This window comes from Microtus pennsylvanicus, chromosome 4 (assembly GCF_037038515.1).
Source record: "Microtus pennsylvanicus isolate mMicPen1 chromosome 4, mMicPen1.hap1, whole genome shotgun sequence".
Taxonomy (NCBI): domain Eukaryota; kingdom Metazoa; phylum Chordata; class Mammalia; order Rodentia; family Cricetidae; genus Microtus; species Microtus pennsylvanicus.
The window spans coordinates 15568465-15573420 of record NC_134582.1 but is presented as its reverse complement, the minus strand read 5'-3'; the positions used below and the strand labels follow the sequence as shown (position 1 = coordinate 15573420).

At 39.1% G+C, this 4956-nt stretch overlaps 1 pseudogene; it reads right to left on the bottom strand.

The window, feature by feature from the left end:
• Nucleotides 1-393: 393 nt before the first annotated feature.
• On the bottom strand, nt 394-4000 carry LOC142848580 (glyceraldehyde-3-phosphate dehydrogenase pseudogene; annotated as a pseudogene).
• Between the last annotated feature and the right edge of the window lie 956 nt (nt 4001-4956).

Below are 4956 nucleotides of genomic sequence, written 5' to 3'. Positions count from 1 at the left end.
ATTCTGAACAACTAAATATTTATGGTTAATGTGTTACTAGGTTCTTCTTTCTTGTTAGATAAAACCATGTGTATACTATTCTTCTTTAGTTACTTTCCAGAGGAAGCAATGACTTTTGCGAAGTGTTCTTGCTTTGAGATAAGATTATTATTATTTCATTGAGATGACCTGTCAAAGAGAAATTATCACATGTCCTGTTTTGGGTGCAGTGAACTTCATGATGGCATTCAAGAGAGTAGGGCCCACAAGACCTTCCTGTTATTCTGAGAGTCTGGGATGGAAACTGTGAGGGAGATGCTCAGTGTCAGGGGTTAAGACAGGGACTGCTCAGCAGCTGAGGGTCTCTCTTTTGCTTTGTGTCCTTGTTGGGATGGGTAGTTTAGGGTGGGATTCTTACTCCTTGGAGGCCGTGTAGGCCATGAGGTCCACCACTCTGTTTCTGTAGCTGAATTCATTGTTGTACCAGGAAATGAACTTTACAAAGCTGTCATTGAGAGCAATGCCAGCCCCAGCATTGAAGGTGAAAGAGTGGGAGTCACTATTAAAGTCACAGGAGACAACCTGGTCCTCATTGTAGCCCAGGATGCCCTTTGGTGGGCCCTCAGATGCCTGCTTCACCACTTTCTTGATGTCTTCATACTTGGCAGCTTTCTCCAGGTGGCATGTCAGACCCATGACAGACACATTGTGGGTAGGAACACCAGTGGATGCAGGGATGATGTTCTGGGGAGCCCCACAGCCATCTCACCACAGCTTCCCAGAGGGGCCATCCACAGTCTTCTGGGTGGCTGCGATGGCATGGACTGTAGTCATGAGTCCTTCCATGATGCCAAAGTTGTCATGGATGACCTTGGCCAAGGAGGATAAGCAGTTGGTGGTACAGGAAGCATTGCTGACAGTCTTGAGGGAATTGTCATACTTGTCATGGTTCACACCCATCATGAACATGGGGGCATCTGCAGAAGGTACAAAGATGATGATCCTTCGGCTCCACCCCTTTTGTTACCTTGAGAAGGTTAAAAAACCAAGAAAAACATTTATCATCTCAAAAAGTGCAAGTTAAGCAAACTTCCACAGCAAACTTTAATGCTATTAAGTCTGGATGGAAGTTTGTCACCTGAGCCTGTTTCTTTCTAAAAGAACCAAGAACAGCTAGAGGAGTTTTTTTTTTTTTTAAAAAAAGTGTGTGCCTACTTCCTTCCTGACCCACATGATAGATATATCTGAGATCTGAAAAATGTCAGACACCTGCCATTTAAAAGTCACATCTAAATATACTTGGTACCCCATAAGTAATCTTTTATTTTTAATTGTAATATTATTTATGAGTTTTCACTCACCAGGGATTTTATGTCAGTCTAAAAGTGATGGCACGAAGCCCAATACATTAGGAGAAAGACATGTGCTGATGAAATATGATCCTGCGTGTCATCATTCCGCTGATGTACATTAGAGAAGGGACACGAAGATGAAATTGAGGGATGAGGCTTTGTGCTGCGCATTCTCGAATGATTCCCGTGAACACTGAAAAACTAAGAATAGATTTTTATTCATGTGAAACAGAAAATAATCAGAAAAACTCTGCCCATTGTGTGTGGGGGAACTGTTCACAAGGAATACACTAACAACACACATTCAAGTTAAAGCATTGAAATAAAGTAAAGCATAGAAAAATAATTTTTGTAAGCTGCCTTTGAAAAAAACTAAACTGAAGATTATCCTTAACCCAAGGGATCTCTAACCACTTAGATCAAACGGGCTGCTGATTGCAGGCTGTATATGAAACATTGGTCTCTTGGGGTTCATCATGGTCACTGTGGGATGTTACATTTATTTGGGAGTTCTACTTATATATCTCTGATAGTATCCAGTAGATTTCTTACATGTCTATATACTCACAAATACCTGGCATTTAACTTTCAATAATGACATTATTCAACCTGAGATGACAACCCTCTCCTTGTGGCATTTAATTTCCTTTTCAGTTGCCTTTCCCTCTTCATCTTGTAAATGATTCTTCAAGGCAAACAACCGAGGAAACATTCATTCTCATCAATCATTAGCTATGGTTCTTTATTTCTGACAAAAATCTTCAAAGTACATGTCTAGTATTCAGATACCTGCTAGTACCTTCTTGGGCAGTAGAGTTATTGAGCCGTAGTGTCCTGTAGGCACACATGGCAGTGGTGGAATACTAAGAAGAAGGTATTGTGTCACTTATGACAGGAGTTGGGGTAGTTGGCAATTCCTAAATACGAACGCTGGGAACCAAACTCAAGTTCCCAGGAAGTTCAGAATGTGATACACCTGCTGAAGCATCTTTTTTGTTTTTTGTTTTTCGAGACAGGGTTTCTCTGTGGCTTTGGAGCCTGTCCTGGAACTAGCTCTGTAGACCAGGCTGGTCTCGAACTCACAGAGATCCGCCTACCTCTGCCTCCCGAGTGCTGGGATTAAAGGCGTGCGCCACCATCGCCCGGCCTCTGCTGAAGCATCTTTACAATATTCTGTAATATTTTTCTTTTTTGGTTTATTTTTTTATCAAAGTCTATGTGTCTATAAGTCTGTGTGCATATCTGCATGTGTGTGTCCTGGAGTTCAAAACAGGGTATCAGATTCCCTGGAGCTGAAGTCAGAGGTGTTTGCAAGCTTTCATAACAAAGGCACTGATATCCCGCATAGGTCTGCAAGGTTGAGCAGCAAGTGCTCTTAACCACTGAGCTGTCTCTTCAGCCTCCATGTCCTGACTTGGTTATGATGTAATCAGATAGGGTTATAAGCATTAGTGTTCCTGTAGGAACTCTGTGAAAACTCAGTTCCCTTGCACATCAAGTGAAAATCAGAAGGTGTATGGACAAATCGTGCCTGTTAAAAGTAACACTGGATTGTCCTGAGTTTTCTAGCAGAGGTGGCACAAAGCATGATTCATATGCAAACTAAAATCAGAAGCACAATATAAAAGCATATTTATGTATTTGAGCGTATGTATATATCGGCATACATGTAAGTAACGTCAATTGATGAAAAGGCTGTGAATTTGAGAGAGAAGAAATGGGACTATGGTATGGTTTAGAGGGAGGGAATAAATGATGCCATTATTATAATTTTAAAACATAAAAGAAAGAACTAAACAACGCAGTAACAGAAACACCAAACAAAACTAGATGGGAAACACAACAGAGATGCTTCTATTAGTATTGCAGGGACTGAAACTGATGCTTGCAAAAAGTCAAATTGGTCAAGAAAAGCTTTACCCTGAGGAGACCCCCTTCATTTCAGTGGCTTAGCATGGAAATATCCCCAAGGCTGTACACCAAGCAGACTTTAATGGCATCCTATCAATGGGCTACAAATATTGAGTCTAACTTCAAAGGGAGCTAAAATGACTAACACTACCTGAACCTAAAACTTGATTCAATTTACTAGCTGATTCTACAATGTGGCCAATTGAAAATTGGATTTTCACTATTATTAATTTTTAAACACTGAAGAAGAATAAGATAATAACTTTTTCATGTATATTTGAGGACTTTAGCATTGACATGTCAAGAACAAGTAGAGCTTAATTTCAAAATTAATGAGTGAAGCTATTTTAAAATGAAGGTTTTTAAATTGAGTGGTGAACCCAGCTGTTTGAAGGAAGTAAGGTTTATCTCAGCTTGGTGAAAATGGGTAACATACAGAATACAGAATAAGAATAGAAGTCTTCTGCCCATATACACCGATAATTGAGACTGTTTGAGACTGTACGAGTTATTTAATAAGGGAAGAACATTTTTTTTTAAATTTTAAGGCGTATGGAGCCTAAGTCACTGCTTGTAACCCTTAACGAAAGAAATATAGAACATAACGGAATCAGCATCGTTTTAAGAAACTAGTCAAGTGTTAGTGGCCAGGTTTGTCTCCATTATTTAATGAGGTGAACTCTGAGTGGCTTTTTCCATCTCACTTTCGGCACTAGCATGCTGTATTTCCTGTGTCTCTGCTGGTGTGAGGGAGTCATGTCATGCCTATTTGATGTGTGCTCAACAGCGTTGAGAAATGGCCTGATTTTTTTTACATTTTATTCGCATAATGTTTTGCTTTCAGTGTGCTCACATAAAACTAGAACACCTTCAGCAGAAGTTAAAAAGCAATGTTTGGAAGCAGAGTTGTAACCCAGTTCTATGTCAAATTGGCCAAAGCTCCTCCAGTATTTACAAAACATGCTAGATAAGATGCTACATAAAAGTATAACAGCTGAAGATTTGCTTTTTCTTTATTCTCAAGGACAACTGGAAAAGAACCATTGAAATTACTTGACAGTGGGAGTATAGAATTCACTGAATTGTGATGAGTTCCAATTCATTGTGCACAATCCCTCCTGAACCTGGCTTCCTGATGCTATCAAACTTGAGAGAAAAGGTCTTTGGCCCTTTTATTGTGCATTTATGGCTACTGTTTTAAGAGATTGTTTTCAAACGTTATTGGTCAATTTGGACTGCGGGGGGAGAAGCAGCATAGGGCTGGTGAGGTGGCTCAGCAGGTAAAGGAACTTTTTTCCAAAGCTGATGAAAAGTTAATTCCTCAGACCTGTGTGGTGGGAGGAAGGAAGCAACTCCTTCCAAGTTGGACAATGATCATGTGCATCACATTTGTGCATGTTCCAAATAAATAAATGAACTTAAATTAAAAGTATTTAAAAGAGAGCATTAATTATGATTTGACCGACATTGCCTAAACATCTTCTCTGTGACATATCACAGAAATGAGCAAATTTACATCATGAAAACAAAATCTCAGAAGAGATGTGCTGTGTTGACTTGAATTGACACATGAAAACAGTATATATATATCTCCACATTTGCTAGTAATATATTTAAACTTAAAATGTTATGTGTGTAATTATTAGAAATAAATTATACATATATATAATTAGAATATAAATTGTGTTTTATTAAAGAGTCAATAACCAGAAAA